A 9,054-nucleotide genomic window follows, 5' to 3' on the forward strand; every position below is an offset into this window, starting at 1 on the left:
GGCCGTTCCGTCCCGTTGCCTGTCGTTGGCTCCGTGCTATCGGGCCACAAGGATCGTATGAGCATCGACATACACTACAGTGGCATATTAAATTTCGCTGCCCCGAGAACGGCCCGCAGAAAACAGCCGCTGGGAAGCGGGGGGCCAACAAGAGGGCGAGAGCAGTGTACTGAGCCACTACTGTTGGAGGGCTAATTTATGTATGCAAAATATGTTTATGTTTGCGCGAACGGTAAAGTCATTGAAGTCGAACGGAGGGAACCGCGAATGTGCGAGAAAAAAAACTCACACAACAATGACGTTGAGCTAGATTTAAGGAGCAAAACTGTGCCCGTGTAACATACGACCGTATATTGGCTAGGCCATGCTGAACTGTGAAATCGACCCCGTCGATCCACAACGAGGCGCATTGAAGTTACGGAGCGTAATGGTTGTGCGATTGCAAGAAAACAATCATAAAACTCCAACCATCAGCAACGTCACGTTCCGTGGTACGTTTTCATTCCTCCGCATACTAAACTGATGAAACAAACAATCCAGAATGTGCTAAAAAAACGGGCGAACCATTCCCCGGAGCTGAACGGATTCCCCACCGACGCACACGCATCGCATACGGATCGCGGTCGATTTCGATTGGAAAAGGATTGTGCATCCATAATTCAGTCACCACAAAACCGTGTCGCCTCTCGCCAGGCTGCCGACCACGGGCACGTGGAACTGACCTACGCCAGCAGGACGCATAAAAACGCCCCCGCGGGCTAGCACCGGGAGCGCGATGCTGCGGATAATCGGTGCTGATTTATGTATTATGACATCTGTCGTGTGAGCAAAACCGCAAAATGGTCGGCTGGGCCGAGAAGGCTTAGGCATTTATGGCGTGATTCTACTTCCTGCTCGATGTCGAATCCATGTCGCGGACGCGGACAATGCCGATGATGCTGATGGCACAGCAACTGGTGGCGCATCTCGGCCATCATGGCAATGGGGCGACCACTTTTCGGTTCGTTTTTATTCCACAATTTGGCCTCCCTCTGTGCGGCGGTGTGAGAGTACACGGTTTCCGTCCGCATTCGAAATAACTTTAAAATCAATTTGAATAGCAACAAAAGGCCCGAATGACAATTCCTTAACGTAACAGCGTCCCCGAAGCACGCCGGACCGCGAAAACCGTCGGCATCGATTTATTGTGGCAACGTCAATTGATGAATTATTTATTTTTAATTAAACGGATAATTAAATTGTTCCTCTTTAGGCCGATGGACCGATTCGGTCGGTGCGTAGCAACAATTCGCATTCACATGCCACTATTCGCGTGGCCACATTCTGTGGGTAGCGCGACGATCGGATTTCAGGCCGGAAACTGGCCGCGATCGGTCGGATCGATACGCAACCACGTCGAGCTTCCCCGATGCAGCATCATCACTTCATTAAACATTAATCTGTTTCGCTGTTGATCCAGCTGACTCCGTCGGCCTGGCATTGTGCTTGGCTGTGGCGTTCTCTGGGTTGGCTCGGCGGACGGTCCAGGCCTCAGCGGCGGAAGCGCCTGTCACGCATATTAATGTGAATTTAAAATTATTACAACAAAAGCCGACAAATCGTTCGATAAATCGATGTTAATGTTCCGCATTTTTGTTCACTTCGGGGCACACCGCACAATAGGGATTTTATCGGATCGTTTGTAACTCCGACCCAATCCCAGATTGGGTGTGTAGTGTTTAAAAACGCTACTAGTTCCAGAGCACGCACGATATAAATCTAAGTTTAAATCACCATTTTTTCTCGAATCAGAGTTTGTTATTTTTTTGCGCCCCACAGTTCACACTAAATGGCCCGACGCTACGGCAGTATTCGTGCACCGGCTTACCGGGCCCGGGCCGTTGAGGGATTATATGGAACGCGAAAGAAATTTATGGTTGCGCGAACATGAATGGATTATTTTCGCTCCAACATTGTTCGGTCCCCCCGACAGCGCTGCTGGATACACTTACAGAGGGCTTAGTACAGTAGTTGGGCGGGTTGGTCGGACAGCATAATGGAAAACGCGGCACATTAATAAAATCCCATCTTTTTTCGCCTATGATTCAGTCGCTGAATTATACCCAACCACCGGAGCCTCCACGAGGAAACGACCACAATTCACGTGTAATCGTAAGTGCACTTTATGTATTCATTGATATGCTGGCAGGTCCGAGTGGCTTTTTGTATGTGGTTTTCTGCTGCTCCCATGGTTTTGTTGGTTTTAAATTGTCCCCATTTTTTTGCCCCCTTACGCAGATTGAAGCGAAATGAGTCTGAATTTACTTATCTGAAGGAAGTCTTCGGTGGCAGACGAATGCCGCTGCTTTTTTATTCTGCGCCAATTCCGCCAAGAAGTGAAAATATTCCGCAAATGGAACTGTCAACATCGGGGATTTGTGCCACAGCTTGCATTCCCCTGTGGCGCAACTGTTTCGGCCTGGCCGGGAGGAGAAACTGCACATAATTCCGGGCTTATGCTGGGGAATGCGCATGGGAGCCTTACTTTCGTCGCCATCGGGGCCACAAGAAGACAGTTTTCGAATGGACTCTGGCAGCTCATTTCTATCGTTTCGCCGCTCGTTGATTTGATTCCGCTCTGTATGTGTCTGGGTGTGTGTGTGTGTCCGAGAAGATGATGGTCCAAGAGGGAAAATATTTGTCCGGACAGAGGGTCTTCCCGAACGGAAAGCGAAAACCCGGCTGTATCGGCGGTTGTCTCGGAGACCGTAAACAATTCATGCATTATTTATTTCCGTTTACATTTATTCCGCCGGCTGACCGTCTATTTATTCTGTTGCTTACATGGTGTGTGCATATTATGAAGCAGAACGACGTATCTACGAGACATTCGATTCGTCTCCAGTGGAGCACACCGGCGCAAAACTAGTTCCCATCATGTTCCTTATTGGCTCACGGGAAGGAAAATCGTTTTGTCGGATACTTTCGGTTTTTCTATCTTCCTTTTTTTTTTTTTTTTTTTCTATGGAATGAATCGTAATTGTTGAGAATATTGCATCCCTATTTACACAACAATTCTACTTAACTATCAAGCACCTGGAATGGAATATTGAGGTATTTTAGCTTCCGTTTTTTTCCTCTTTTTCAGTAACGAAGTCTTATGTCATTTTTTGTGTTAGCTTCAAGACCGGTAAAATTAACCTTTATTTCGATAAAGATTTTTAAATAGAGAACATATAACAATATAAATCGACGGTAGTTTATTATTCAAAGAACTTTGTTTCGCAATAAATACGGCCCAGCCCGTTCTTTAAGAGTAAAAAAAAACTTTGTTTCGCAAACTAAACATCCGCACGGTTTCTTGGGTCATTTTAGCCATCAACTCGAGCATGGCTCCGAAAAGTGTTGGCGCCGTAAAATCGAGAATTTATGTCTTTCGGTCACACACACAACCCTTCCTTATCACTGTTTGGCGATTGTTCTTCATTCTCTCGCTAGAAAAAAAAAACGGAAACCCCAATTCCCGAATTTCCTTCGAAAAACATCAAACATCTCTAACCCTCCACGGGCCACGGTTGGCCACACATGCACGCGGGCTGCGATGTAATTTTTCACCCAAAACGGGGCGAAACCATCCTCAAACTCTCCGGGGCGTTTTGGAAGTCCACCTTGTAGGGTCCTTCCGCAGAAGGAAACGATGTTTGTGTAATCTATATATACGTTCCCATCCATCGGCGCCCCGAAAAGGGATTGCAATCGCGAAGCGATAGGCCTCGGGCGGCCTCGAAAGGTTTTGGGGCCGGTCGGATCTGTTGGCGCCTTCCACGGAACGCACGGCGTAGGAAATGGCGTGCCGCCGTGCTTCACCGTGACGCCAGGATGTGATTTATAACTTCATTGAATTTTCATATCCTCGAAAATTATTCACGAAATTTATTCACCTTCACCAGGGAGCAACGAGCGAACGTTCGCGCACCTTACACGATGGGGGTTTCTTTTCCTTTTTTTCTCTCGTGGGGTTGAAAAGCTCTAGGTCCCAGCGGCCCGAGGTCCTGTGTGGAAAATAAGTTATGCTATGCATCGCAATTTCTCCAATCGACGAGTCTTCGCCTTTCCCGCGGGCCCGCAGGAAGTAATGCGGTTCCCGGCCGGAGATGGATGAAGACCCAGATCAAGTTGTGTGGCTCAGCCTGGGATCGAGATCGTGAACGGTTTCTTCCGCACGGGAACCCCTGGTTACACCGCCAGAGCCACCGAAAGCCAGCCGTTAAGCAGTGGAGCTCGATACCGACCGTCCTGTTTGCTGGAGCTTCGGAGAGTTTTGTAAGCCTTCTGCCAAGGCCCTACGGGTCGATCCGGCCAGACCATTGTGTGGGCCTCCGCGTCAGGCTTACAAAATGTGTGCCTAAAATAAATCAGACTGCCGGTGATTCCTTTGGCCCAGGAGGGATGGCCGCGTTGCTCAGCTGCACCGGCATCGATTTACATTTAATCTTGTTAGAAAGGATCCCGGTTCCCTTCCCGGACGGGAGTCATGTAAGTTGAGAAGAAAGGTGCCGTCGCACGGGGCTTAGACCCCGCATTCGGTGCGCTACTCCGGCCCGATTCCCGCGGTGATGTATTTTTAAACCCGTTACCACTTTCTGCGCTGACAATGCGTGAGCCTGTTACACGATTTCCAATTACGATGCACGATTGAGACGGAAAAGTAAACACATTTGAAATTCATTGGAAGCCGATCGGAAGCCGGTACACGGTGGCCAAGGCGTTGAAGTTGGCGGCGACCCAGACGTTGTGCTGGGCACGGGAAGTTTCATTGAAGATGGAACATTTATTCCGAGTTTTCTGAAGGTCGTTCCTTGGAACAGGGGATCCATTGTACTGTTTGATGCCCTGTAAACTCCCCAACCTTTTTTTCAACCTTTTTTGCGAATATTGTAAATTTCAATTCACGGAGGTCACGGTTCAAACGGAAACTCACAAAGAAACCGGACATTGGAGTGTGAGGTGCACAGGAACTTAATTTAAGTTTAATGAGACTTGCACAGACTGAATGCGAAAGCGCGGTGGCCCCCCGGGAGACCAGGATTTGCGGGCCACCGAACGATGGATGCTGCTAATGCTTATTTCCATTGTGCCCGGGCAACTTCGTAACGATGGCTTTGGCCACCGGGAACAATGGTGCATCGGTTGGCTCGCGAACGTTCGAATTTGTCTTCCATTTGTTGCTCTCGAGGGCAATTAGGCCGCCCGAAGACGGACTTTGTGCTTCGCGATGCTCCCGCGCGCGAAAGCGCAAGACAAGGCCCGAGCAAACTGCACTCTATCTGCTGCGTTTTGCTAAGGAAGATTAATCTGCGATCCGGCTTCCCGGGATCCTGTTACGGCCCTCCTTGGACGGAGGAGCGGCGATAGCGATACTCCCGTAATTGATCAGCGGTAGCGATAGTGTTGGCCAACAGCATTTAAAACCGACGACTAATTGCTGCTCGTTAGCCGAAGAGATGGTTATAATGTCCCACGCCAAAGACTGACAAACGAATTGCTTTGAAACTAGCGTTGGAATCTCGTTTCATAAATATCTCGTAATTCTTTGGCCAATTTCACGAACTCACCCAATGATCTCTTCATCTTCCGACGTCTTCTGTTAACGTGGCTTCTTACGTGTGCGCTCTGCGCCATAGATTAAGGAATTTCGAAACAGCTTGAAAGGATTAAATTTATTTCGCTTCGCTCGGTTGAGCAAACACAGTCGATCCCTTTCGAGGTTTCGGAAGGTACTCCGCCGTTTATGTCGTCATTCCGGGCAAATGTTTGCGAACGCTTCCGCTTTCGTTCCGATTGTTTGGTGACCTGCGTCCCATTTGTTGGGATCCGAAAGCGGAGCTCGTTATCGGGGAATTGGATAATCCTTCCCGCTCGGTCAGAGCTGCGAGGGATTTTCAGGGCACCAGGGTTTCAAAATTTTGACCATCGAAATTTTCTTCCACACAAATCAAGCAGCTACTGAAGTAAAAACAGCGCTTTGTATTGATGAATTGTACGGTGATGAACAGAGTGAAAACAATACGATAAAGTGTCAGAAACATAATTTAATAAGCTATTGAAAATCTTATAAAACTAGCAAACAGATGTCGGTACCTTCGGGAAACTTTGTAAATATTTGCGGATTAAACTGGGATGTACTATTTTGAAAACATTGTGTGTCTCCAATCATTTGAAAAGTTAGTTGAAAAGTCAACAAAAACAACAGGAGAACATGACCCAACCCATCTGGAAAAGATAGTGCAATGTGGCATAAATACTCTCATTTATACCAGTTTCGTACCGGGCCGTATTTGAAATTGAAATATGTTCACTTATTTTTGGAAATATTTCATACAGGAAATATCCTTTCGGAAACCTTCCAAAACTAAACGAGTTTGTTTTTCACTAAGTTTGAAATATTTGTACTAAAAGAAAACGCTCGTAAGCGCAGCTCTCTGTGCATGGTGTCCTGTTACTTTTCGGGCGCTATTTGGCCGATTTCATACAAAGATTTTGGAAGTTTTCTATCGAATGTTATCAGCACCTTTGGTTAGGGGAACAGGGTGACCACAGTTTTCCTTTTCTGCTACCCACGAAAATAAAAGTCACTCCAGGGAATTCGAAAGAAAACAAAATTTGGTGTTGCCAAAAATAATTCCCTTCTTACGAGCAATTTAATCATCCGGCAAAGTTTTCGCCAGCTCGTCGCCTCGTCAACCGAGACCGGCCCAGGATGGCCCCAACAACCATTTATCTTCGTCCAGCTGGGGACGCACGTCGGGTGCACTTAGAGGTCGAGCCCGTTGTTGTAATCGATGAATTATCGAAGACGAACGAGAAGATTCATTTGTTCTCGCCCGAAAAAGACACTAAACCAGGGACACAGGGACGGGTCGAGGGCCACAGGGCAAAGATTAATCGACCATGAAAGCGATAAAGATAAAAACCGGAAGCGCGCGCGTCCGTCAAAGGGGGCTCGGGGCGGGGAAGTTGGTCACCCCGAAACGGTGTTGACACCGAAAAAGTAAATGAACCGAAGGGATTTACGCCACCAAAATTTGGCAAACTCGACCTAATGGCCGCCGGGGGTGGGATTAGCTGACTGCTTCACTTTCTTTCTTGCTTCGGACGGATGTTGATGTCTTCCTTCACGGAAAAGGAAAGTATTTTTAAACTTCAACAAGCCGACCGAAAACGCCCATCAATCATTGCTAATCGTGCTGTAGTTGCCGAACAACCGCGTCAAAGCCACCGATTGTGCGTTCGTCAAATAGTGCTTTTGGGGCCACCTAAGCGCATTGATTAACAACCCGGACCCGTGTCTTAATTAAACAAACGCACCACCGGCCACGGGGTAAACCCTGCTAATTAACAAGCCTTCCGCAACGCTGCACGTTAGTTTTCGGAGGATGCCCTCACTGGGCCCTTCTAATTGACCCACTAACGAACTAACGAACGGGCCGGAAGTGTTGGCAGTTCGGTGACGATAATGCGTTTAATTAACCTCAACAAAGGGACCCCATCGGATCGGATCGGATCGAATACACACCGAACCAGTCGGGCATCGGGACAAATAGGAATCGAATGAAATGGCTACCCAAGAAGAGGACCCAAGAAGCTTACGTAGCAGAGACGGGTGGCTCACGTTTTTCCATCGGTAGGCCCTGACATCGCCCCGAGAAAAAGGTCGCGTCAAAGAACTTCCACTGATTAGAAGCATCGGAGCAATCCGGGGCAGTGGCTTAGGCAGCATGGGACGTGCCATTGTCATCGTGGCGGATTGATGACAGTTTTTGTTGGCTTTCTTCGGAGGCAGACAAATGGTGTTTTCCCAGAGATACGCCTTGAATGGAACCGCCGTTCGGGATGCCGTTCGGTAACCCGATACCTGGCAGAGGCTGCAATAAAATCAAACACCTAAACGCGATAGATCGAAATTATAACAACATTTATTTCTTCTCTCTTTCGGCCACCGAGTCCTTGTCGAGCTTTTACAATTGTATTTCTTTACTCACAAAACCACCATCGTGCCTTCGTGTCTTACTCTGGTACATAATTACACTTACATGCGACGACTAGCGACGAGTTATGGTTTGGAATGTTTGACTTCAAACTTCTGACTTCGTTCGTGGCTCACATTGCGTGGCCCTAGTAGTAAGACTGGCACCAGTCTTGGCGTCGGGGGGCAAGGACACACAGGTTAAACACTAAATGTTTTGCTTCATAAGCTGCGGATGGGTTCTCTGCACCGGATCCACTGCACTTTGCACTACGACTCGGTTAATAAGCCTGTCTTTCACCGGTCGTTCGATTTGCTCCGGCCAACCCGGATCGATGGGTTCTCTTGTATAAATTCCTTTAGAAAAAATATGCTTTCCTCTACTTTACATGCGACACCTATGCTACGACGCGCCTTCTTAAGCGCTCCCTTGCCGTGACCGTGTGTGCGACACAGGACACGTGCGCGCGCGCGCGCGAATCGCTCCGAACCGTTTCCAGCCGTGAACTAGGAACTGTGGCTCGAACCATTGCCTTCCGGCTAACTTACAGTGAATGACGCTTGGAAACAACTGGAAGCTATTTCAGGCAATTGGGGCTTAACAAAAATCAAAATGTGCTGATTCGTCACTGATTTAGCGAAAAAGTGTATAGAAAAAAGGTATGCCTATGGACACTGAAAGGGTGCAGAAAAAGGTTGCAAACAAAACCAAAAAAAAACAGGAACTAAGAAGCAAGAACCGCCTTTGGAACTAATCGGAGTAACCGGGAACAGAAATGGGCTGCGTAGCGTAGGTTTTCCTTACAAATTCCTTCGTTCCGTCACCATCCCTCCTGTTCACCTCGTTCGTTCCCGGGAGCGCCGCACTAGACAACTATCAGTTATGGACGTTAAATACTGGCAGGACGTTAATGTTCATTCGTGTTACGTGTTGCCGCCAGTCGAAAGGACTCGGCGCGTTCGGTTGTGGTTGTGAGTGTTTGTGTGTGTTTTTGAGTTCCTTACGTTCTCTATGTTTGGTGTCGATCGCTTCGACACCCCCCTTCCGC

The sequence above is a fragment of the Anopheles cruzii genome, chromosome 2 (assembly GCF_943734635.1).
Source record: "Anopheles cruzii chromosome 2, idAnoCruzAS_RS32_06, whole genome shotgun sequence".
Lineage (NCBI taxonomy): Eukaryota > Metazoa > Arthropoda > Insecta > Diptera > Culicidae > Anopheles > Anopheles cruzii.